General features: G+C 39.0%; 1 protein-coding gene and 1 non-coding gene across 5 annotated transcripts in view; both read left to right on the top strand.

Annotated features, from left to right (window-relative positions):
• NKAIN2 (sodium/potassium transporting ATPase interacting 2) overlaps positions 1 to 27,885 on the top strand; it is a 1,116,125-nt gene that overhangs the window by 976,795 nt on the left and 111,445 nt on the right. The gene's annotated exons all lie outside the window — the stretch shown is intronic.
• On the top strand, positions 10,320 to 10,391 carry TRNAW-CCA. Its single transcript has one exon. It is a non-coding gene; the product is annotated as a tRNA-Trp (tRNA).

Raw genomic sequence — 27,885 nt, 5'->3', positions numbered from 1 at the left:
CTCCTGTGCCTGTGGGTGACAAGATGCTGACATTGCGGTTTAAGTCACTAAGTTGTATCCGACTGTTTGCAATCCCATGGACTGTGGACCGCCAGGCTTCTCTGTCCATGGGATTTTCTAGGCAAGAATATTGGAGTGGGTTGCCATTTCCTTCGCCAGGGGGATCTTCCTGACCTAGGGATCAAACCTGCATCATCTCCTGCATTGCCAGGCAGATTCTTTACCACTGAGCCACCAGGATAAGTCCAGGTATTTCTATGTGGACTTTTTAATGAGACTACTTTACATTACCTATATATGTTTGAATTATCTCTTTGTCCAGATCTGAATCTCTGTCCACAGGTCAATATTTCCCCCATTCAGAGAAGCTATTTTCCTTTTTCTATTTTTTTTTTTTTTTTTTGGCATGGAGTTCACTGGAAGAAAGGAATTTGGTGATGTGTCTACCAAGCCGATCCCACATGAAAGGCTCAGAGAGCTAGGAACCCCATCTAGAGGATGGTGTGTGAGAGCAAGGCGGCAGCCCATCACACACTGTAATCACCCTTGTGAGGGGTGGTGCTTGACCAGAGGGTATGCATCAGATTAAAGAGCCAACACGGGCCTCTGTTCAATCATTCAAGCATATGCACTGGCTTCAAGAGCAAAGACAAAAGAGGCGGCTGTCCTGCTTCACAGAAAGTGGGAAAAATAGTCACTGTGCAGAAAGGTCTGGGACTTGGCAGGAAATGACAAACCCCACAAGGTTCTGGTTCCTTTACGTGGGATTCTGAGGGTTTTACAGAAAGTTGGGGACCTCTGTGATACAACAGAAATCACTGCACTTCCAAAGAAGAATGGGCTCTTTATAGGTGTGTATGCGTAGGCATGCATGTTCTATCATGTCCAACTCTTTGCAACCCCATGGACCATAGCCCTCCAGGCTCCTCTGTCTGTGGAATTTTCCATGCAAGAATACTGGAGTGGGTTGCCATTTCTTGAGTCCCCATGTAAGAAGTTATTAAGTTTCAAAACAATAAAAACATACAAACCAGTAAATTAGGGATTTGTATTTACATCATAAAATATTTTTTCTCTCTTGAGGATTCAACCAAAGTTTTGTTTTCTTAATGATGTATAATGGAATTCAACATATGAATAAAGTTTTAGGAATGTATCAGTTTTTTCATAAAATTGGTTATACTTGCAATCTGGTATCTTTGAAGGTAATAAGATAATAACTGTAAGTCTGCTTGATGGATCACAGCCTTGTCTAACTCAATGAAACTATGAGTCATGCCACATAGGACCACCCAAGACGGATGGGTCATGGTAAAAATTCTGACAAAATGTGATCCAGAAGGGAATGGCAAACCATTTCAACATTCTTGCCTTGAGAACCCCATGAACAGTATGAAAAGACTTGCTCAATGCACATGAGTTTGAGCAAGCTCCAGGAGATAGTGAAGGACTGGGAAGCCTGGCATGCTACAGTCCATGGGGTCACAAAGAATTGGACATGACTGAGTGACTGAACTAGAACAACATAAGTCTGCTTGAAATTTTATATTTGCACAAATCTACTGAAAATATTTTACATTTTAAAACCTACAGAATTGCAGTCAATAGCCTTACAACTTGTAGCGGAGCGTCCTTTTTAGTCGCTGAATAGTGTCTGACTCTTTTGCAAACCCGTGGACTGTAGCCCGCCAGCCTGCTCTGCCCATGGAATTCTCCAGGCAAGAATACTAGAGTAGGTTATCATTTCCTTCTCCAGAGGATCTTCCTTGGCCCAAGGATCAAATCCACGTCTCTTGCATTGGCAGGCAGATTCTTTACCACTGAGCCGCCATGGAAGCCCTCAGCAGCGTATGGGAACTTGTTAAAAATGCAAATTCTCAGAACCCTCCCCAGACCATTAACCAGAAATGGTGTGACAGGGCCCAGCAACCTTCTTTAATAACTCCTTCAGGCGATGCTGTCGCACAGTACAGTTTGACAACCACGGCCTTAGCAGAATCAAAACAGTTCCTATTGTATTGTGTTTTGAAACATTTGGGGGAGGAGTTGAAAGAAATTTCATAAGTTTATGAAAGAAATTTCATAAAAATATTCAAAACCCATCAAAGAGAAACCAGAAAGAAAATCTGACAAATTTAACCCTTCTAGCCATGGGTTTCTTCTAGCCAAGAGGGTGAAAATACAAGCTCCTTAGTCAGACACAGAACCGTCTTCACAATATGTTCCCTATCTATGTATCCAATCTTTTTCAGCAGCCAGTCAGTCATTTAACCATGTTTCTGAGTTCTTGATATGTTTGGACACATCTGTTTAGAGGTTTAAAATCCACTATGTTGCAGGGCTTCTGAAGATGATAGACTGGCAAATTAAGTAAATAATTAGGTACTTGGAATATGTCTCATGTCACACAAGTGACTTGAAGGTTTAAACATATGGAAGGCTGCTACAGAGAGCTAAGCAACAGAAAAGTTTTGCCTATTTTGGGCCCTGTGGGGAGGTGAAGGATTCGACTTTTAGCTGAAAGGCAAAGAATAATTATAATTAGTAGTAAAACATACATTAAATATGAAAGGTGATTGCTTAATGCAGTGATTTCTCAAAGTATGGTCAATTTGTCATTGTTCAAAACTGAACACTAAAGAACTGTAAACCATCTTATATTTGAAATTGTTTATAAGATGTTATGCAAGCCAAACCAACTGAATCATACAACATAAGCCATAAAAATTGAGAGATTTTAGAGAATTTTCTGGTCAACTCACTATGGAAGTAAAGTGATTTCAAAAAGGATACCTTTCATAATAAGCCAAAATAAGGAGAATAAACTGGTAAGTTTACCATCTCCTAAACTGAGATGACTTCAAGACTTACTAGAGGGAATTCCCTGGCGTTCCAGTGGTTAGGACTCCGTGGTCTCACTGCAGAGGACCTGGGTTCAATTTCTGGTCAGAGAACTAAGATTCCTCAAGCCACATAGCCACATAACAACAACAACAACAAAATAATCACTAGAGCCTTGATCAAATAAACTAGAAAGAGGTATAGAAGATATACATGAGTTCAGTGTCCTCTACGAATTTCAATATCTCACACTGATTACATGTAAAATTCATAGATTCTATTCTCAGGTCTAAAAGGCAAAGTTTACTGGAGCCTGAGCTATTCTCCAGTTACAGTATCTTCTCATAGAAAGAAAGTGAATTAGCTCACTCGTGTCTGAGTCTTTGCGACCCCATGGACTGTAACCTACCAGGCTCCTCTGTCCATGGGATTTTCCAGGCAAGAGTACTGGAGTGGGTTTCCATTTCCTTCTCCAGGGGATCTTCCCGACCCAGGGATCCAACCAGGGTCTCGCGCATTGGAGGCAGAAGCTTTACCATCTGAGCCACCACGGAATCATAGAGACTATCAGTTAATAGCATGGACTTTGTAATCAGACAAATCTGGATACAAAGCATAGTTCTGACATACACTAGCTCTGTGTATTTGTTAAATGTGAATATCCTCTAACATTAGCATTCTCATTTTTTAGAATGGAGGTAATAATAAAGAATTAAGGGAAATCCAAGTGAAAAATTCATGGAAAGTGATTATCATTGTGCCTAGTAAAAGACAGAAATACACAATTTTTAAAAATTCTTATATGGATTATTATTATAAAAGTTCCTTCCTCTGAAAATTCTCTTTTTTTAACCAGTAAGTGTACAAATACCCTCTTCCTTCTTAGACCTCTCTCCCATCCGCCACTCAGCCCACCTCTTTAGGTCATCACAAATCACTGAGCTGAGCTGTCCGGGCTTTATAGCAGGTTCCCAATAGCTATCTATTTTACAGTATATGGTACTGTATATATGTCAATGCTACTCTCTCAAGTCATCTCACCACCCCCCCCCCGCCCCCAAATTCAGGTTGTGTTTTAAACGCTGCTAAATTTCCAGGAAAGTAACAAAGCAAGAATAGATGATTATTACAGACACCAAGCTATAATGAAGTTTCTAACCTGGTGAGAAGAGAATTGTATTTTGACAGTCAAGGTACTTTACATTCCCGAGTCATGGTTTGTCTTTCAGGTTTACATGAAGATGTGAAAATTCTTCATTTAGATCAAATTCAGGCTGGAAAGGACATGACAGATAGTCTAGGCCAACTCCCTCACTGCATGAATGAGACAAGCCATGACCTGAAAAGGTTAAGTACCCTGACTACCAATATACAATTGTGTTCTCATCAGGCCAGAAACTTCTTCATTAGACCCTGGTGTCTATAATAACCATCTATTGCTGCTGTCACCTTCCCACAAATTTAGCAGCTTAAAACAATATGCATTTATAATCTAACAGTATCTGTGGGGAAGAATTCTGATACAGTTTGGCTGGGTCCTCCACTTCACTCTCTCACAAGGTGACAAACAAGGTTTTGGCCAGGGCTGTGGTCTCATCTGAAGATGGTCTGGGGAAGGATTCACTTACAAGCTGAGTGAGGCCGCTGGCAGAATTCAGTTCTGTGTGAACATAGGACCGAGGGCTTCAGTTTTTTGCTTTAATGATGTCGTGGATTTTCTGGGTGTTTTTTTCCTGCTATTTTCTAAATGTTAATAAAAATAATATAGCCAAGTGTCATTCTTTTATCACCTCCAGTACTTTACCTCAACAGATTTTATATTTATATCCTTTACATTTATATGTCTTTACATTTGAATGTGTCTTTTTGAGCCACACCTGTTTTTGATTCCTCAGGCCCTCTTAAACTTAAGAGAATTCCTCCCTGTCCCTTTTTGCTCCAGCTGGGCTCCTCCTACCTCATCTCAGGCTGTGCCTTCCTCCCTGTTGCCATGCTTGCTGTCTCATCTCATCTCACTTGGGTGGTTTTAACAGCTTTCTTTTCAAAGTTACTGACTCCACCACCTCCCTCTTCTGTTCTGTTATTCTATACATTGTAGTCACACTTTTCCTCCTAAGAACTGTGTACTTATTATCACATAACTTCCTTTTGCCTGTCATTTCAGAATCAAATATTCAAGATGCCCTATCTATGTACCTTATCCTCCTGTCTCAATTTCTTACAAAGGAAAAGAATGCATAAAAGGCTGCAGATTAACTTGTAACTTTTTATATTTCCCTTTAAACCTCCTCCCTTTCCAAATTGCACTATAGGAAATGTTACTTTTATTCTAAATGTGGAATTATGCTTGTCTTTACTTCCATATTTTTGTACTTCAGATTGTCCCCAAATCCCAAATCACTTTTACCAATAGGTAGAAATATCCCCTCCCATCCCCACTGATCAGATGGTGATCTTCACTCTCATCATTACACTCCTGAACTACTTCAACTTAATTTCTATTTAACCTCACTGCTCTCAATCTATCTCCTTTCCAATCAGTAGAAAATACTACAGCCAAAACCAGATTTATTGCCTGCCAGTCCCCAGATTCTGTGTTTGCTCCCTGCCAGTCCGGGACAGAATTCAAATTTTTCACAACTCATCTTTTTGGCCTTTCAGATGAATGTCTACCCTGGAAGTTCAGGCAAACTCAGGGCCATGGCCTCTTACACTGTTTCCATCTTTGTCCCTTATTTTCAGGTTGTGTAGACACTGGTTCCTACATCAGCTCCCTAAACTTTACAAATCTTTTTTGTCCTTCTGTATTACGCAAGCTTCCTTTTCATGTCTACCCCTTCAGAACGTCCACCCTGATCACTCAAGGAATGGGAAAAATTACACACTCAGCATTATCCATCAAAAAATTTGACCCATCTGATTTCTTAACTCTGAGATATTCATCTCCTCTTGTAACATGGAACAAGAACAGTCAGGAAACACAGAGTGGAAAAAAGCACATGGTTAAAATTCAAGTGTGATTTATGGTTTTCCCTTTTGAATATAAATCTTAAAGGACTCAGCTCACTCTTTTATAATCTGTTTTCTATGTCTGGTGTACTATGCTTGTGCAAGAGTCATCAGATGATCAAAATGCAGTTAGTTATATTTTGGAATTTAAATGTCCAGGATAAAAATTTGGAAAGCATTATTTGGACAAAGCTGAGTATTTAACTATCTATTACTAAAGAGATCTAAAACCACCTCTGATATAAAATGAAATACATCTACTAATACATTTGGCTTTCTTTGAAATACTGGCTTAACTTCTATTACAACTAGTAAACTACAATTTACTAATCCATCAGAGAATATTCCATGCTAGCTTTACTTTTCATGAGGCATAAAAGTAGAGTAGAAGGAATATGCAAAAATATATCTTCTATTTTTCTTAGATTTTTATGTAAAGGACTTCAAATTTGTAGATGACATAACAGTCACTGAGTTAAAGTATACATATTCTCATAAAGGTGCTATTGACCCACTCCCATATTATAATCTAAAAAAAAAACATAAAGTAAACATAAAGTTTACTTATGTAAACTTTACATAAGTGAACTAAGTGGGAATGAAATAAAGTAATTTTTTTAAGGTGGATATTTTTCTCATAGAAACTAAGAGTTTTAATGATTATGGTGAAGGCCCTGGGGACTTCATATATTCTAATCACTAATTATGAAAAAGTAGTCATGTGGCACAAACTCCAGTGATAAGCCAAGATAAACCATGCCTTTGATATGGGAACCATTATTATTTTATGGTTTTAAGTAGCCATCCTATAAGTTGGAGACATTAGTGTAATTTGAACTCATTACAATGAGGGGTCCATTTCACCATGCAGGTCCATTTCACAAGGCAAATCGCCATCTAGCCTATACTTTACACCATACATCTCTCTCAAGTCACATTCATAGAGAAGCATCCATTTGTAAATCTTTGAGGTCAGGGCAGCCTCATTTTGTATAGAAATATACAATATACTGCCCTCAGCAGTATATTCCAGGTTGAAGGTAAATATATCACAAGATGATGTGATAAACAGAGGTATAGAGAAAAGCCCAAAAAATAGAGGAACCCAGATAAGGAAGAGTTAGCCCACTTGACATTAGGAAAGCAGGGGGAAGGCCCCCCTGACTCAGTCTTGAAGATGAGAAGGGTTAGTCAGGAGCAGCAAGTAGAGGGGGAAGAGAAAGGCCAGCATTTGTGTGACTGGAGCATAGGAAGTGCTCTGAGGGGGAGGTGCCAGGAGAAGCCGGAGGGATCCAGAGACACTAAACATGGACACAGGGGTACATCACTCCTTGTAACACCCATTATTTGTGCACTTCCTGTCTCAGGCCCTGTGGGGCGAGCCTGTTGAGAGAAATAATGTCCCCAGGTTGCATCGGTTTCAGTCCTACTCACTTCCTTGTAAACTGTATGAATAAAGGCACATTTTAAAAGCCATTTTTAAAACACATTAAAGAAACAAAGTGGGGGGCATATACTATAGCCATAAAGTCAGTAATCCAAAACAGAGATTTGCATCTCACACACATCATTCTATCAAGTGTTTTATGCATTTGCTTAAAAGCACTTCTATTTGCATATATGAACACTTAATATATGATATGTAGTTAAAGAATGTGTGTGATTATATATATATATATATATATATATCTTTATTGAGCATTATCTGCAGCAAAAAAATTATGAAATGTTCTGTACCCTGGCATCCAGGATTCTGTCCTGGCACACATGGTGAGTAGGAATAGTAGTTGAAGCTCACTCATGCAATCATTTTAATGAAACCATCACAATCAGGCATTCTGCAAAGCAGTACTCTATTCTTCTGTCCATTAAATACATCTCGCATCCCTTTCAACTCTGAATAAATTGCACAGGCAGGGTTATTTACCAATTGGAACTGGCAGCGTTAAATTAGCACTGGCTGATGACTAGACTTTTGCCCAATGAACTTTATGTGCCCCCATTGAATCCGTTTATTGTTGCTGTTCTTACTTTGGAACATGACTTCCCTAGAAAGCATTTCTTCATTCAGCCTCTGTGCTGGAACAGACAACAGCCTGAAGCCAGCAGCTGCTCTTGAACAAAGCAGGTAGAGAGGCAAGAAAGGCTGTTGAATCCATAACAATAAGCACATCATGACATAATTACAGTAAATCTCCAGAGTGACCTGCACACACTCAACGCCATATGGTTATTTTTGGTGCTGGAAATGTGTAGCCGGGAGCCAAAGTTTAATCTAACCACTTTCCACTGTATTCCTGCTAGCATGAAATTGATTTTTTTACCCAGAAAATTAACATGAATATTTATTGACAGAAGTGAAGGCTATATTTGCACAGTCAGCTAACAGTGCTAGTAGTTTTAAGAAAAACATTTGAATTTTGTTTCACTTGAAATATATGAATAGGTGAATAGAAGTTTCATCTTTTTTTTTCCTTCTGAGTTGGGTTTGTTTACTTTTTTATTACTCCAGTAGTACTTTGTAATATACAGTACATGCCTTTGAACCTCTCTACCCACCTCCAATTTTGGATGGCGTTCTTTCAGTGATGCACAGAAGGACTGTTCTCTGTTTCTCTTAATGTCTTGATTTGACTTTGACCAGATTAATAAGATTTACTGCTACTATAGCCTTCCCAGGAAAAAAAGATTGTTAGTATGGTCAATAACTTGTGGTCTGTCAAAATTTAATAAACTGCCCTCTTTACTCTTGCTTCTCAAAATAATTTATCCCGCAGAAGATTGAGATACATACATACGCTGTCAGCCCAGAATCCCAGCTTCCTAAACTCCCTGCAGGGTTTTCTGGAACAAATCTAGTCTTATTTGCACAATGGGATAAATCTCAGATAAATATAAATATTCCATCACTCACCTATAAATATTTTTAATGCAGTCCCACCTATTGGTGTCATCTGTGAAAGGTTCAGGAGGGTTAAATGTTGTTCTGCGCATTTATGAAGTACAGTAGTCCCATCTTGATGACCAAATTCTAGACCATGTCCATCCTAAACCTAAAGTCCTGGAGGATACTGAGCAATCTGCCTGGTGACTTAAGGGAGAATTTATTTCCAGAAGACAATGATGCATACAAAATATCCCATTGTAGAGTCATATTAAAAGAAAATAAAAATGGAGGGCAAATGTTGATAAAGTAGGAGGGCTCAAAGAGCACATGGGCTCATATAGGAAAGGGAGCCAAAGACAAACTGATTTTCTTCAGTTTTCTCCCTATACTGTATTGGAACAAGTTTTCTCCCTACGCTGTGTTGAAGCCATGAGCTATCTCCAGTACCCTGTGGGATTGAAAATATGCCCCCAGATGTTCTGTCTTCTGGAAAATATAATGGGGGTTCTTCATTCCTGCCTAATACTAGGCCTTTCTTAGGCCGTCATCATGGTGTGTGTGTGTGTGTGTGTGTCTGTGAGTGTGTGTGTGTGTGTCTGTGTGTGTTAGTCACTCAATCATGTCCGACTCTTTGCGACCCCATGGACTGTAGCCTGCTAGGCTCCTCTGTCCATGGAATTATCCAGGCAGGAATACTGGAGTGGGTTGCCATTTCCTTCTCCAGGGGATCTTCCTGACTCAGGGATCAAACCCAGGTCTCCCGCATTGCAGGCAGATCCTTTACTGTCTGATCCAAGCTCATCATGGGAAACCAAATAAATCCCTGGCAACAGAGGCAAACATTTAACTCTCTCTGCCACCTTACCACATTAAACTGCTGAAACTGCAGCCACGCTTAGGTCCCTTCTAGAGAATCAAAGAAACTCGCATGTTATCTCATGGGCTCAGTTATACATATATATCTGGACATGCTAGTCACTGAGTCATGTCCAGCTCTTTGCGACCCCATGGACTGCAGCCCACCAGGATCCACTCTCCGTGGAATTCTCCAGGCAAGAATACTGGTGTGGGCTGCTGTTGCCTTCTCCAGGGGATCCTCTAACCCAGGGATCAAACCCAGGCCCCCTGCATTGAAGGAAGATTCTTTATGGTCTGAGCAACCAGGGAAGTGTGTGTGTGTGTGTGTGTGTGTGTAAAAAAGTCTATTCTATTCAGGAAGAAAACGAGCAATAGCTGTACCAATCAAGACGACTGAAATAAAACAACACAGGTAACTTGTTCAACAGCAGAGAGAAGCAGGACTTATTTAGGCCACTGTTTTTTCATTGTCACTTTTATGAATATGAGTTCCAAATAAGTTCACTTGGGACTTACTTAAGTGTCTCAGTAAGCAAACAAGGCTTTAAAAAAAAAGAAAAGGGATCTCTTCTACTGACTCACTGCACAACCTTCAGTGAGTTATTTTCACATCACCTCTGTCACCATTATAAACCAGAAATCATAATATTAATCAGTTCTCTCCCAGAGCTTTCATTAAGTCTTGAAAAGCATTTTAAAATTTAAAGTCAAGTCACTAAGGGCTTCCCTGGTGGCTCAGAGGTTAAAGCGTCTGTCTCCAATGCAGGAGACCCAGGTTCGATCCCTGGGTTGGGAAGATCCCCTGGAGAAGGAAATGGTAACCCACTCCAGTATTCTTGCCTGGAGAATCCCATGGACAGAGGAGCCTGGTGGGCTACAGTCCACGGGGTTGCAAAGAGTCAGACATGACTGAGCAACTTCACTTTTCACTTTCAAAGTCACTAAAAGTCTAATAGTCAGAACATGTAACTTGAGCTTCTGAGGAATCCCCAGGCCTTATAATGACCAAAGCAAATCAACTAGATTTCAGAATGCACACAAAGGTAACTGTTCAAAGGCAATAAATGATTAAAAAAAAAATTGTGGCAGAATGTGTGGGAATCAGAAGAAAAATAAGGAAAAATGCCTTGAATTGATAAATATCATTAAATTAATTAGATAATGTCTTTGGCTTACTCCTTGGTTACTGAATAGATTTTTAATCTAATGGCTCATTAGCCATCTAATACCTAACATAGATCCTGAGTTTTTATCTCATAATTTGTTCCATCGTATGAAATATTTATTATTTTTTATATTGCAGTTGTAAGTACACTTATGTATCTCTATTACACTAGAGCTCTCCTAAATGGTAAACATTATGACACTTTAATACTTACTCTGCATAAACAATGCTTTTATGAACCCACACCATTGGCAGAAGCCAATGTGGGATGTCAGACCCACAAAATAAACGTAGGTTAAGAGACATTTGTTATTTACAGCACTTAAGCTAACTTTTCCTACCTGTATTGATTCTATCCCAAACTGCTAAATTTTATTATTCTTATAAAGTATAGAGATAGCATGTAAAAGACTGAAAGCAAAAGAAGAAAGGGGTGGCAGAGGATGAGACGGTTAGATAGCATCACCAACTCAGTGGACATGAATTTGAGCAAATTCCAGGAGAGAGTAAAGGACAGGGAAGTCTGGCATGCTACAGTTCATGGGGTCGCAAAGAGTCAGAGATAGCTCAAGTGACTGAACAGCCACGCAGATAGTACTATTTCTATTTGTACTAACAGAAATCAGAATGAGATTATTTCAAAAAATACTTCCTTGGGGAAGAACTCAGGCCCTCAGTTTGTCCTGCCCTTTTGAATTCTTGTATCTTACACCCTGACAGTGCATGGACTTGTAACCCAGCTCTGCAACTGGACCATTTAAACGGGCCAGAAATGACATCTGTGTGTCCTACACTCAGAAGTCTTGGTTTGGCGGGGTTGTGCCATCTCTGATTTGATTAAAATACACCTGTGGCCAAACAGGTGATGAAACATGAGGCAAATACACAGTGACAGATGGATTAAGACTGTCATAACTGTAAGTTTTACTCGATTATAATTTTCACAGGTTCCAGGTGATTTCTATTTTTTTTTAATGGCTTCACTCATCTCGCTCATCCCAGTGGACCTTGAAACAGAAGCGAGTTACTTCCTGGTGTCTGTCTAGGCCAGTCTGCAGTGTGGGCACTTGAGAGAGTTGTGCTGTGAAAAAGCAATTAGCTTCTTGAGTCTAGGGTGCCATTTAGAATATCTAAGTGACTGTGCTTCATCATAAAATTGACCTTTTTAATTTTTTATGCCAGAAATTTCCACTAAGTGTTAGTATAAAAAAAAGTACAGCTTCGGGGAAAATAGGAAAGGCATGGGAAGGAGGCGTGAACGACGGCGCTACCCTGAAGAAAAGCTGAAATCACCTCCACTTGGATCTAATGAATACCATGTCATGAAGGACCCTGTGCTTAATTTTTAAATAATTGGTATCATTAAGTAACATAACAATGACATAGAAACACCAGAGCTGTGTTAAGAAACAGGCAGGCAGTGTATCTTAGATTTACAACCAACTTACAGTCATGAGGATAATTGCTTTGCTCTCTAGAAAAGAGGTTCTTTTCTCATTACTTTTGACTGTCATTTCTATGCTGTAATCATCTTAATGTGATAGTAATTTATGTACTGTATTTTTCAAAGCTGTATCAAATTTGCCATTTTAATTTCCCTGTCCAACTCCGATGTTTCAGCAGGGAAAAAAAAGTCATTGAAAAGAGGAAGGCACATTATTTTGGAACAGAAGAATTGCCACAAAAGGTCATCAGAGTCATCCATGCAGCCCGTAGCTCTGTCACGGCCAGGGAAAACACATAGTATTTTCTAGAATAGTGTAGGGGCAGTATAGGATAAGGATTACGTGTTGTTACCTATGTTTCAGTCCTAGCAACTCCACTTTTTAGCTATGGGACATTGGGTAACTTTTTTAACCTTTTTTGGTGCTTCAGCTTCCCTGTCTGTACAATGGGAGTACAATCTAGTTGATTGTTATTATATGTGGACCCTCAAGGTTAGGGGTTTACAGAAACAATTTTCTGTCTCTCGGAGTCCTGTGGGTTGCCCAAGCTCAGCCACATGGGCCTGGTTTGGGGAGCTCCGTCAGATGATGGCAAGGGCTGCGGCTGGAGTCGTCTGAACTGGGCATCCAGGATGGCTCATTCTCATAGGCTGCAGTTGATGCCAGCTGCCCCTGGGGGCTCGCTCACTCTGGGGTGAGCCAGAATGCCTACTCATGTACCCTGGACCATGTACCTCTCCACGTACCTGGACTTCTAGCATGGCAGCTTACTGTGGAGGGCAAGAGTCTTCCAGGAGGCTGCCTCCTGTGAGACCCAAGAGAAAGCTGAGAGGCTTTTAGGAACTAGACTTAGAAGTCTCAGCTTCATGAAGTGAAGTAGACTCCCTATCCTGATGGTGTGCATGCTACGTTGCTTCAGTCATGGCTAACTCTTTGTGACCTTATAGACTACAACCTACCAGGCTCCTCTGTCCATGGATTCTCCAGGCAAGAATACTGGAGTGGGTTGCCATGCCCTCCTCTGGGGGATCTTCCTGACCCAAGGACTAAATCCACAGTCTCTTACATCTCCAGCACTGGCAGGCAAGTTCTTTACCACTAGCCACCTGGGAAGCCCCATCCTGATGGAGAGAGTGACAGATCACCTTGTAGAAGAGCAAGTGGGCTGAGAGAGGTCACTGCAGTCATATCTGGGCAATAAGATCTTCCACAAGATAATAATTATAGTATCTTCCTCATAAGGTTTGAGGGAGGACTATATGACTTAACAAAACTAAGCAAATATTTAGAACAGTGCCTGACATATCTTAAGCCCTCAATAAATGTTGTCTTTTATGTATGGATGGACTGTGAAAGCTGAGCACCAAAGAATTGATGCTTTTGAACTGTGGTGTTGGAGAAGACCCTTGAGAGTCCCTTGGACTGCAAGGAGATCCACCCAGTCCATCCTAAAGAAGATCAGTCCTGGGTGTTCATTGGAAGGACTGATGCTAAAGCTGGAACTCCAATACTTTGGCCACCTCATGTGAAGAGCTGACTCATTGGAAAAGACCCTGATGCTGGGAGGGATTGGGGCAGGAGGAGAACAGGATGACAGAGGATGAGATGGCTGGATGGCATCACCGACTCGATGGACATGAGTTTGAGCAAGCTCCGGGAGTTGGTGATGGACAGGGAGGCCTGGCGTGCTGTGATTCATGGGGATGCAAAGAGTCGGACACGACTGAGCGACTGAACTGAACTGAACTGATTAATATGATCCCCCAGAACCTGGAATGTTTGGCATTGTATCCTGGTATCTTTATCCTCCCTGCTATTTGTAACTATGATCTTGTCCTTCTAATATTTGAAAATTAACATTTACAACATGTACCTACTCTTGCAGACAGGGGAAAAGAAATATTTACTGATTTTTCAGGCCTGAGTGAATATGTAATTATTCACTGTTTGTATTCTTCATAGTTTATAGGTTGTGGAATATTTCCTCTTGAGGAGCTGCTTTCTATATTGCTGAGTCAATACCATCCTTCTGTGCCCTTCTGACTGTAGTTCGTTGCCTCTAGCTGTGACTGGTGACAGCATGTAGGGTTCATTCCGCAAAGGGTCAATTCCAGTGGTGGATAAAATCTCATAAGTGAAGACAAGATGATCATATTTTTAAAAATTGAAACAGTTCTCAGCCCAAAGCATAGTATTTTTATCTTGAACTTCGCATTGCTATAAAAAGAAAGAATTCAATGTAATGTGCAAAATCTTAGTCTCATAGTCAAAAATACTGCAAAAAATAAAATGAAGATAAACAATACCAATAGAGTACAGTTTTATTGGTATTAGATCTAAAAACAAATAGAGGGAAATTTTAAGTTTTCTTTTCTTTTTCTTGCCCCTTGCTACTTAAGATTTAGAATCTAGCAGGATTCTTTGCTTGCAGCAAATACTAAAAGCAATGTGAGTTTATAAAGATGACTCACTGATATATTTTTAATTTCACATTTTGATGGCTTCCAACACATCTCATTACTAATATTCAGAATAACCTATTTTCACTCTTTTATGTGAGTGACTCTAATCATTGTTCTACAGATGAACATTATGGGAACTAGATGAAAAATCAGGCAAAATCATGGAAGTCACAAGGGAAAATAACCCATGCATTAAGTATTTTAAAAGGATCTCACCAAGATGTGGGAAAGAACACTTAAAAATATACTTCCCTCTGAATTGATTAGTATTACTTTTGTTCACTCGGCATCTCGTTAATAAAAACCCAAGGTGTTGAGTTACATCAGTAACTCTCTTCCAAAAGCAAGAGGTTCATCACAGGTTAGAAATTATAGTCACAAGGTGGAGGACTTTATATTCAATACATAGTTCAGCCTCTTGTAAATGTCAGATAATTAACTACGGCCTCAGTTTGCAAACGGTTAGCATGATGTTCTTCTTTTTATCTGACTTCTTCAAAGATGAACTAATAATTTAGGTAAATGATAGTGCCTCCTAAAACCATTACAAGTCAGTTCAGTGACGTTTACCTAGAAGCTGGCTGACACGCACTGAGAGTTAAGTGAAACATTAGATACCTGACAGAAACTAAATCTAGAGGAAAAAATGCACCTTAAAAAATGTTGGTGTCCTAACACAGAAGTTCATTTCCCAACCTCAGACAATGTGATATTAGGGTGATTTCCTTGGATTCCAAGGTAAAGTAATACACTAGTTCAGGCTCTTCTAGAAAACATCTCTTTTCTGATCTATAAATACTGAAATTAGAATGCTTTTTAAATAATGTTTTAGAAATTTGAAACTGTGAAAAGTAAGTCTTATAAAGCTTTCAAAACTAAGCTTATTGTAAATTATTTTATTTACTCATAGAGTACTGTAATCTAGAATTTTTGGCACAGAAATTAAAACCCTGGTTGATTAAACTAAGGACATATACATGTATCAACCAGACCATATACTTTTTTTTTTTTTTAATCTGGGCAACAAGGTTTCTGAAGGCCAATTCACTATGACTTCCTTTGTTTGAGCTGATTAAGCTCAAACACCTATCCATATGGATTTTATAGATAAGTTGAAATATACTCAGATTATTTATATATGTACTTATTTATGTACTTATATATGTACTTATTATGACTTTAGTAGACAGACTTGTTCTCTGTCTACTAAAAATCTGAGAAAGCTTTATAAAAATCAAATAACACAACAAAATGTGCTTAGTCATTCAGTCATGTTCGACTCTTTGTGACCCCATGGACGGTAGCCCACAAGGCTCCCCTGTCCATGGGATTCTCCAGGCAAGAATATCAAAGTGGGTTGCCATGCCCTCCTCCAGGGGATAGATAGTCCCAACCCAGGAATCAAACTCAGGTCTCCCACATTGTAGGCAGATTCCTTAATGGCTGAGATACCAGGGAAGTCACACAACAAAATACCATCAAAAAATAAATGGAAAAGCAGCTAATTAAAGGAAACAGAGAAGTAAGTAGATGTAATTTGTTAAGTGGAATCTATTACCCATATCACTGATTTAATAACAGTTTCTCGGGGGAAAGAAACATAAGAAATGTAAACAAACTTTTCTTTTTCTAATCAGTATTAACATAGATTCATGTGTGTTGGTTTTTGTGTGTCATTACCAAAGTCTGAATCTTTGCATTTCTCACATTAACAATCTAAACATTTTTGGAATTGTTTTTGACCATCAGCAGTTCTGCCATGAGGGTCATTTAGTTTTATATATTTATCAGAACTATTATATAACTCTGATATGCAATAATAGAACATATCCAAATAAAGATGTCACACCATTTTAGGATGCTTTGGAAATAATATTAGCTCTGTCCCTCCATCCTCAATTGGGTGAGTCATACTAAGCTCTGGAACTAAAGTGAACCCACACAGGACAGCCATAGAGATTCAAAGACCCTGGACATCGCTATACAGTTTTATCTGTCTGTATCTTTAAAGCATTACAACTCAGAGAATAGTTTAAAATTGGGTTACATTTAACTGACAGATACAAACAGATGCAAGTATAGTTATATATTCATATTTGCCTATATACCAAATAAACATGATTGAAATGCCATAAAATATCAAAATCAGACAAACAAAACATTCTGAACTGCTTCAGAATCCTTTCTGAATATTTAATATTTATTTCTGGTGGATAACCAAAAATATATGCATGGAATTTCATGAAAATATTCACCTTATAAATCATAGATATGGAAGTTCAAAGTTGTGAAGTGTGACACATTTGCACTTAAATATATAAGGACAAACAACAAAAAGACCCCTTTTGTTGACTTGAATGATTAGTAAGCATTGTGAACTGTCTTCATGAATCTCATATCTGGCTAACATGAAGAGCCAGCAAATTCCTGCCAACATTGTTTTCATTTTCTTTCACAATGGGACTTCTTTAGATACATTACAGAACTTAAGTGTCAGAAAAAGGCAGTATGTAGCCAAGAAATGTATAGAAGGAGTAAAAAATAAACTCATGATGCCTTCTGACTTCCAGTTCATCAAACTCCCTGTTTACCTGCCTTGATGCTCTGTTAATTTACCAATGCTTATTAGCTTTCTGGGAGCAACAAAATGTAAAATTTCAACAGCTAACATGACACACAAATGCTCTGATACTGGTCATTATATCTTTGTACCCCAAAGACAGACAGTCTCTTTAGTCATTAAAAATGCAAACATGGCACTGAAAATACAGTTAGATTCTTTAAATGTTATGTGGGTAATTTTCCAAATCAAATATATTCCTTAAATGTATGGCTTCATAAAGTTGAATCTGGCTCACTGCTTTACTCACATGATAACATTTTTATTTAAAAATGAAATAAAAATAATCTCTGTGGGTTAGAAGTCATCTCAAGCTCCTGTGCTGGATAGGGTAAATGTTGCATCAAGCAAAGGGCATTACTATTTGTTTCCATCATTCTACTGGGTATATTTAAATTCAGATTCAGCCAGTACTCTGTCAGCAAAGTCAGAAGACTTTCCCAAATGCATTGTCACAGAAAGACAAAAACTGCTTTCTGGAACAAAGTAATGATCCTTCAAGACTGTGGGAATCTTCAAAGGCAGGTATAACTCTTCCAGAGTGAGAACTAAAAAAAGGAAAAAAGAGAGGAAAATTTCTCTGTGGGAAAGTTTCTTGCAGACCTCAAAAAATCAGCATAATTCTTGAACCACAAGCCAAACCAAAGATTCCTTATCATCCTTTTCTTTCTTGGACAACTTTGGAAGTTATTTGCCTATGATGACTTTGTATAGCGGAAAATTCTATTTTGTTGGGTTAACACACATTTCTTTCATTTTTCACATCATGTTTTCACAACTACATTAATTCATGCACTCACTTCTACCTTAAGTACGGTATTGTAATAAGATAAAAATAAAAACCCTAGAAGATTGTATACCCTAAAACTGGCTGCTCTGACAAATACACAGAAAATAGTTATTAATCCCAAGAGCACAAGACTAGTCATGAAGGTTTATGCCTTTAGCTGAGGAGTAAGGAGGTGACCCCACACTAGCTCTGACATGTCTGTTGGGAGATAAGCTATCGCACCAGGATACAAATCTGAGACATAATTGAGAATCTGCCAAGAAGTATAAGATTCACTAACAAATATTTACCTCTGATAGTTTGCAGGGAAATCTGGAAAATGCCAAAACAGATCTGGATTTGCAAATTCAGTGTCATATAGGAAAGAAAAAGACTTTGGAGCACATAAGTACAATTCTTATCTCTACCATTTTAAAGCAGAATCTCCGGACCAAAAAAAAAAAAAATTCAAAAAATGAGAAACAAAGAACTGAGTATGCATGTGTATGTGTATGCATGTGTGTGTGTGTGTGTGTGTGTTTGTATATGTACATATATATATGTATACATATCTTAATTCTGACAGCCTTTCATTATCTGGATAGCTACTATGACTTATATCCTGATTGAATCAGAGCATTTGAGAAATTCTTTATTTACCTTCCTGATGATTTTGCCTCCTAGCAGAAAGAGGAATCAATAGGGGGAGTGAGTTTTATCTGCACTTAATTTTAACCACCCAAGAAGAACCAATTAACAGTAAAATGGAAGCATGGCAACTCTCTGCAAATGTGATAATATTATCTTAATGTTTATAACAGCCATGGAAAGAAATGCTAGATTTAATCACAAATATGTTCTCTACTCTTAAAAATAAAACGTTTCTGCTAAAAGATAGAGAGGAGTCAATGGCCAAAATCTCTCAAACAAATATTGCTCAGAAAGAAACTATTATAACAGACGTACCTCAGAACAAAATTCTAATCATACAAAAACAAATTTGATAACAGTAGGAAGAGTTAACTTAGAAGATGATTGAATCTGGATGCAGACAGTTCTCTATGAGCTCTCACTGAAAAGGAAAACATATATAAAATATTGGAAGTACTTTAGTTATTATTAACTAGAGCAAGTGAAGACTTTGAAAGATAAATAGAATAGTAAAAATAAATTTTAGTATGTTGAGAATAAGACACAGATAAGGGAGGAATAACCTACTGTTAAGATTGTTGACAAAATGGTAGCAGATGACATAGAAAATGCAGAAGTTCCCATCTGCATTGTTTGTTCATATCTTCTTTGTCATGGACTGATATGAGGAAAAAGAACAGTGGTAAGACAGAATTGAACCTTAAGTAGAAAAAAAAATACCTAGAAACTATACATGGATTCAAGTCTCTTGCTTAGTAAAATTGCATCCCGGGGTATTGGGAAAGTTTGTGAATAAGATTAATGTGCTCTCAGTAACTTTGGGGGGAATTACAAAGATGTAGGCATTGGACAAATAGAAATAGGCAAATTATGTACTGATTTTCAAAAGGTATATAAAGATTTCTCAAGGGAAAAAAGACAAATAAGTTTTAGAGTCACAGTAAAATCATAAGACATGCTATTAAACCTAAAATGTTGAGCACCTAATGGAGATAGAAATGACTAAGGCTCAAAATAGGAGGGTTGGAAAATAGTTAATGGAAATAAGTTTGTATTATGTATAAGAAGACTTCCCTCATAGCTCAATTGGTAAAGAATCTGTCTGCAATACAAGAGACCCAGATCCAGTTCCTGGGTCGGGAAGGAAATGGCAACCCACTCCAGTATTCTTGCCTGGAGAATTCCATGGACAGAAGAGCTTTGCAGGCTACAGTCCATGGGGTCGCAAAAGAATAGGACACAACTGAGCAACTAACACACATGTAAAAGAAAAAAAGAAAAAAGTCAAAATAGCATTAAAAACTGTGAAGCAAAAGAGGAAATCTTAGAGAGAATGTGGATTCAATAAATGAGGTTACCTACAGATTCTTCCATGTGTACTGCTGATGGCCACTGGGTCTTTAGAGAGATTAAGGATGATGACAACAAACACAAGGCAAAAATAACTGCAACAACAATGATGATGATGATGACAATGATAGCACCATTGATCCATGAGTTCCTGAGGGCAGGGACCATTTTTTTGACCACTGGTGTGGTCTACTACCTGGTACTTAGTGGGACATCAATATATTTTAACTTAATTGAGTGGTAGCTAATAACAACTCTGCTCAAGAACTGTCTAAACATCTTACAATGCTTTCTGTCACTTCATCATCGAAACAAGCCTTTAACATTGAGGCAATACTGTTATCCCTGCTTCACGAATGAGCAAAAGAGGCTTAGGCATGTCCTCAGCCAAGCGTGTATGTGTGCTCTTGTCTGTGACCCCATGGACTGTAGCTTGACAGGCTACTCTGTCTGTGGAATAGTCCAGGCAAAAAAACTGGAGTGGGTTGCCATTTCCTACTCCGGAGGATCTTCCTGATCCAGGAATCAAACCTGTGTCTCTTGCATCACCTTCACTGGCAGGCAGATTCTTTACCAACTGGGCCACCTAGGAAGTCCAAGGTTACTCCTAAAAGTGGTGATGTTCTAACTCAAATTCAAAGCTGTCTGAATAAAAGGCTTAAGCTTTTAATATCAACAATGTCAGATATGCAAATAATACCACTCGAATGGCAGAAAGGGAAGAGGAACTAATGATGAGGGTGAAAGAGGAAGAGTGAAAAAGCTGGCTTAAAACTCAACATTCAAAAAATGAAGATCATGGCACCTGGTCCCACCTCTTCCTGGCAAGTAGAAAGGAAAAAAGTGGAAGCTGTGACAGGTTTTATTTTCTTGGGCTCCAGAATCACTGCTGACAGTGATTATGCCAAAAAATTAAAAGATGCTTGCTCCTTGGAAGGAAAGCTAAGACAAATCTAGACAGTGTATTAAAAAGCAGAGACATCACTTGGATGACAAAGATCTATATAGGTGCAGCTATGATTTTCCCAGTAGTCATGTATGGATGTGATAGTGGGACCATAAAGAGGGCTGAGCACTGAAAAACTGATGCTTTTGAACTGTGGTGTTGGAGAAGATGCTTGAGAGTCCCTTGAACTGTCAGGGTCAAACCAGTCAATCCCAAAGAAAATCAACACTGATTATGCATTGGAAGGACTGATGCTGAACCCACCTGATACTCTGGCCATCTAATGTGAAGAACTGACTCATTAGAAAAGACCCTGATGCTGGGAAAGATTGAAGGCAAAAGGAGAACGGGACAGCAGAGGATGAAATGGTTAGATAGCAACACCATCTCAAAAGGACGTGAATTTGAACCAACTCCAGAAGATAGTGAAGGACAGAGGAGCCTGGAGTGCTGCAGTCCATGCAGTTGCAAAGAGCCGAACATGACTTAGCAAGTGAACAACAACAAAATTGTATCTTATATGCTACTGAACAATATTCCATTCTAACTGAAGCCTGATTATAGGGTAGCTGAGGTAGTTGGTTTTTTGTTTTGGTTTTGGTTTTGTGTGTGTGTGTATTTTGTCTCTATGGGGGCTTCCCTGGTAGCTCCGCTGGTAAAGAATACGTTAAAGTCCCAAGGGGAAAAGAATGAATTCCAGGAAATCCAGATAGAGATATTGGAAGATATCAAATTTCAGAGAACAAAATGAATAACTGACAAGGCCAAAGAAATTCAGACCTAAAGAAGCTGGATGCAGGAATAAGGATAGTGGAAGAAGTTAGAAAACCATTGATATAATTGAGTGGCCAAAGAGCATCAAGGCACTCCATGTAGCGACAGCAACCACATGGCAATAGATCTTCAGATGGCCCTAGCACTTTACCTTGGAACTGATGAGTTCCCAACTGAAAAAAAAAGTTCAATTCAATTCAATTAATAAAATGACTGAACTTATTAAATATACCTTGTTTTAAGTAGCTCTACTTGTTAAACAGAATAGCATTATATTTAACTGTATAAGAAGAGAGATCAAGTTTTATTGTAGGTAGTAAAAAAGAGGCTTAAATCTTAAGTTATAGTGTTTTTGTCTTAGTTATATTTAAAAATACTCATCTCTGCTTTACATAAAGAAATAGTAATGATAGGAGGAAAAAAACCCAATATGATACATAACAGAGTGAACATTTACAATAATAACAATAGTGCACATTTTATGGAATGATTCCTGTGTATCAAGCACTCCAAAGAAACACTTTATAAAGCTCATTTAATCTCACAGCAATCTTTAGATATAGGTGTTATTGTGATTCCTATTATATGTTAGAAATTGAGGCTCAGAAAGATTTAATTCCTTGTATCTGGTCGTGGCTATTAAGCAGAGGAGCAAATTTTCAAATCCGGAAACCTCTTTCCTTTAATCACCATAATAAACTGGCATTAAGCTTTATTCCCTCCTAAGAAAGTCTGAAGGATAGCCTCAAATAGAGTTCAGGATAGGATGTACACGATTTAGCAGAGATCACAGGAAAATGTCTCACAAATTTTTAATTGACAATCAGCTCATCAGGAGTCAGTGAAGTGCGGAAAGTTTCAAATAAAGACAAAACAGGCTTAAGTTGCATTAAAAGGTTTCAGAATTTCAAACAATGGAGCTGGTTAGAACTCACGCCTCCACATTGGAGTACTCTGGTCACTTCTGAACATCATGTGCTAGATGAAACTTTAGAAAATGGAAATGCATCTAAAAAATGTAAACATGAAAAATATTTTAGAGCCATCATACATGGAAAATTACATTCTTGAGCCAAATAAACTCAAGAGAGTAGTATAGCTATTTTGAAACATCAGAGTAGCTGTCACCTGAAAGAAGTATAAGGTTTATTCTGTGTAGTTCCAGAGGTAGGAGGTAAAATTTTACTCTAAATAAAAAATAGTTCTGAAAATCAAAACTATTCCAAAATATAATGCCAATGAACACATCATCAATATAGAAATTCAAGGAAATGTTGGCAGAGATACGAAGGGTGAGTAAGTGACTTGAGTAGTTTATATCTCCAAGAATCCTTTTTTGCTCATTTAGCAACTTCAGAATTGGCTTGGACAAGGTCTAGTTGTTCCTAGGGCCCAGCTGCATTGTCCTCAAGACATTACCCCCAAATAAGTCCTTTCTGTCAATGTCATTTCTTCCCCTGAAGAATGTATACCTGCCCCTAACACATTGTTTCCAACCCTCTCAAATGTCTGCTTTGTGAATCCCTCCTATTGCTGTAGTGGTTCTAACTTCAAGAGACTGAGGTGTAATCTATATAGCTACTGAAACTGAAGGATCTAAATTGAGCTAAAGCCTTTTGGTTTCCTTTAAAAAACAGACCAGAATTATGAATAGAGCCATAAGCACAGTTGTGAGTTATTCAACCAGGGGTAGCTGTTTGATTGATAAATCAATTTGCAGGAATATATTAAATGATTAATGAGTCTGTCATATCAACTAGGACACTTGCTAATTGTTTTCAAGGTTCCAATAAATGTAGTGGCAATTAATTGCACCTGCTATAATCCACTGCCTGCTTGGAGCTGACGTGCAAGTTTAACGTTCATTTTTCACCGATGAAAAGACTTTTGTCTATTCTGTGGCTTTCTCCACACCTGCCTGATATAGGAAAACAATATTTGCGTTAGTCAGACTCCGGCTTATTAATGGCTATAAATTTAAAGCCCTTGCAGTTCTCCCTACAAACAAAGGTGAGAAGAACCTTTGCAAGCCACCCAGGGAAGGAAGCAGTGTACTTACAAATCTAATTTTCATCTGAGTATAGAATATTGTGCTTCCCCGAGGCAGGCCTTGGTATCACAAAAGCAATTTCTGGCAGACTGGAAGGATTATTCCCTTCTGGGTTTCCAGCATGTGACAGGAGAGCAGAGTGGAGGTCCTCCTCTCAGGGGACTGGCAGCTTCATGAAGCAGATGGGACCTGACAGGTTATTTCCACGAAATGGAGGCTCTGAAGCAGGAAGTGGGTATGGCTGCCTGAGTAATGGGAGGCTCCTCATTTCAACGGGGAGAGCCAGAACCCAGCTGTGGCAGGCGGCATTTCTTCATGTCGGAGGAGCACTGCCGGCCGGCCATCCATTCCAAGAACCTTGAGAAAACAGGATGGTGCAGGGTGCTGAGCGCCCAGGCGACAGAATCCATGAGGCAGTTTAACCCTGTGAAGGCCACCCACTTCCTGCAAAGTAAGTGGGAGAGTGGATTTCAGTCCGGCCCAGCTTGTGCTCTTCACCCTGGAGCCCTCCGGAGCCCGTTTTCCATGTTCTTTTCTCTCTGCCGGGTCACACGTGCTGCTCTCCCGAGTTGGTACTTGTGAAGAATGAGAACCAGCTGTAGAGTCTAAGCCCTCCACACTCCAGAACAAGGTTCGATAGGTTTGGGTTGGGATGAAGGGGTGAGCGTGCGTCATGTGACGCCATCCCATAGACGCTTGCCCCGCGCTTTGAAGAAGGGGGTGGGGCGGGAGATGAAAGGTCAAAGGGTCAAAGGTCAAAGCAGAGCGGGCGGCTCCACCACCTCACCCACTCCACTCTGCCCTGCCATCTTCATGTTCCATCCCTTCTCCCTTCCCTATGCTGTCAGATCCAGAAGGTCCGTTTTAAGCTATGATCACCTTCTAGTGCCATGAATCCCTCATCCGCCCCCCCACCCACCATCATTGCTCTGTAGGCAAATCTAAGAAGAATCCAAGAAGAGGCCTTAAACGTGCCCTTTCCTAAATCAGGCTGTTTTGACACCACTGGGCCACGGTCACACCCAAGGCAGCCAGCAGAATGACCACGTAAGAGCTGCTGAGCAGCATCTGTCCAAAGAATCAAGTCATAACACATATTCCTAGTCGCCCATACAGGTGACAGCCCATTGCCATGAATCCCCTCATCACTGCTTCCAGCGAACTTCACAAAGCTGCCACCTGATTTCCTTCCCTCTCTCTCTCTTCTGCACCTCTGAACACTTCCCACCATGCCCCACCAACACACATGAACCAGAGGCAAAATGTAACATCTAGATGCTGGCTAAATCTGTTGTCCCAGTGCTACATATTTGGCTAGGTTAAGGGATTACAGTTGTTAAAGAAGATGTGCCCTAAAATAATTCCACTACAGATTTGTTTCCTTAGAAAACGAGCAAGGTCTACAAGTAGGTCGTTTGAGCTATTTTTTGGTTTTGTTTTGTTTTTTTTATCACCCGGATGAAGTTTCTTTTTGTTTGCTCTTTTCATGGCAATGGGCTCTGACACCAGGGATCTGAGGTCTATTGGTAAACAAAGGTTATTTTCTAAAACACGAACACAGAGATAACATTAAGATAATAAAAGAGTCTAGAAACCTGTATAATTAAGATTTCCTCTTGCTTTGTGAGCAGAGTTCAAGGTTCAGGACTAATATTTAGGTAATAAGACATTATTTTGACTTCTGTTCATATCTATATCTACTGTAGCCACAGGATATAGGAATTACAGGGTAGTTTCCACCTTGGGTTTCCCATGCAAGCTTTTTTATACTATTCCCTACAGTAAGGAAGCTGGAGAAGAGCTTTCTGAATGGTCAAAGCAAAAGACACATGGGTCCAAGCTGTGGTGTGAGGAACACTAATGATGCCAAGTCTGAGAGAATATCTGCTGTGAACCTAAAGTAGTGAGATGGGTCCTTAAGAAACATGCCTTTGTCTCGGTTCAGTGTAAACACAACAGCACGGGCATCCTTTCAAAACAAGAGTTTTATTACATCACTCCTCTCCTTAAAAGCCTGTGGTGGATCTCCCTTGTCGTTCAGTTACAGCCAAAGCCAAATTCAGCATAGGATCTACATCGCCATCATCATCTGGTCTTATCTCGTTGACCACTTCTCCATGATCAGGCGGAGAAAACTCCAGTCGTCCTCGGCTCTTCCTAGAACTTCTGAGAGTTCTGCCCGGAACTCTTCTGGAAGCCCCCAGGGCTTTCTCCCTCACATCTTGCTTTATTTTTCTCCACAGCACCTGTGCCATCTAACATACTACATGTTTTGCTAATTTATCTTGTGTACGTCATCTTCTCTGTTTGGTGATAAACCTCCATGAAAGCAGGGAGCCTGGGTTGTCTTTATTCTTGGCTGTACTACCAGCACTTGGAAGAGTGCCTGCTTCATAGTAGGCCTTCAATAAATGTTTTCTGTGTGAGTGAATGAGTGAATGAATGAATGGGTGAATACCATTATATATGTGTGGGTGTTAGCCAAAAAAGTGTTGTAAAACTGTAATGCAACATCCTAACTAAAAAGGAAGGTCCAGAACTATTGTACACACATCTAGTTTTGATTCCTGCTCTACCACTTTCTCATTTTTATTTAATTTCCTCACATTCAATTAGAACAGGATAAAAAACTTGGAGCTGTTCTTCAAATTTTTGAGATAAATTGTGAAAATCATTTCATAAATTGCAGAGATAGGAGATGTTCATTACTAGTCTCTTCATGGATGCCACCTTATATAACAAGACATTTTCCCAGTGTTTAAGGAAACTGTTGAGATTCAATAAATACATGTAATATATCAATGAATTGCACAGCAATTACTCAAAATAATTTGAAATTCATCTTTTGAAGAAGCAAGATGGATATTGATTTTTGAAGCCCCCTGTGGCATTACTCAATGTGATTGCTGGTCACATGAAATTTGTTTTGTCATATCTCAAAAATAAAATTCAGCCCCAAAGAATTAATTTCCACTGTTCAAGAGAAGGTGTCAAAATTTTCTAAAATAATTCCAGGGTGACAATAACAAGTGCTGTAATAAAAATAAGCATTTAAGTCAATAAACATTCAGAGCATGCAGTGATCCACTCTTGGTAACTGCTTTGAAAGGAATAGCGTTAATTCAGCCACATTATATTAATATTTAAAAGTATGTCTCTCCCACCAAGATAACTGGAATTCTACCATTAAAAGCCTATATTTATGAATTAATTGTGTGTTCTGGGATTTGTATGCATCATTAACATGCTCCTATTCTGGCCATTGGTGAAGCAACATGCCTGTTCTACTGACAGAGGGTTAAGCTGGGATTTTTTCTGTAAAATTAAAGAGTAAAGGGGAGTGAGGAGACATGCTGATGGTTTAGAATTCCAAGAGAGGTGTGATTTCCAGGCATATTCAAAAATGATCTCTGAGTTACATGATTTTATCTCTAAGGACACATCCATTGAGTATTGTAAAATGAAGAAAAAGCATGGGATCATTGTGACATTGAATAACCAAATTATTTTTAACAACAAATTGAGACATAATTCATATGCCAGGAAATTAATCCATTTCAAGGATACAATTCAATAACTTTTAGTCTAATCACAGTTTTGCAACCCTAAGAACAGTTTAAGCTTAGAACACTGTTACCATTCTAAATAGAGGTCTGGTGGACCCATTAGCAGCCACTCCCCAAGCCAGCCTCCTCCAGCCCCTGCAAACTGGAAGTCTACATTCTATCTCTATAGGTTTGCCTATTCTGGATATTTTATGTAAGGGTAGTCATAGAATATGTGGTCTTTTGTGACTGACTTATTTTTCTTAGCATAAAGTTTTAAGGTTCAACCATGTTGTAGCATGCATCGTTACTTCACTTTTATGGTCAAATATGTTCCATTGTAGAATGTGCCACATTTTGTTTTTCATTCCTCAGTTGATGGACATTTGGGTGGTCCTACTTTTTGGCTACTATGAATAATGCAGCTATGAACTGTTATGTATACTTTTTGCTCATTGTCTTTTAATATATCAAATACTATGAGAAAATTCATAAACTTTGCAACTATACCAT

This window comes from Cervus elaphus, chromosome 28 (genome assembly GCF_910594005.1).
Source record: "Cervus elaphus chromosome 28, mCerEla1.1, whole genome shotgun sequence".
Classification (NCBI taxonomy): domain Eukaryota; kingdom Metazoa; phylum Chordata; class Mammalia; order Artiodactyla; family Cervidae; genus Cervus; species Cervus elaphus.
Note: the sequence above shows the minus strand (reverse complement) of the source record. Positions and strands in the feature narration are given on the sequence as shown.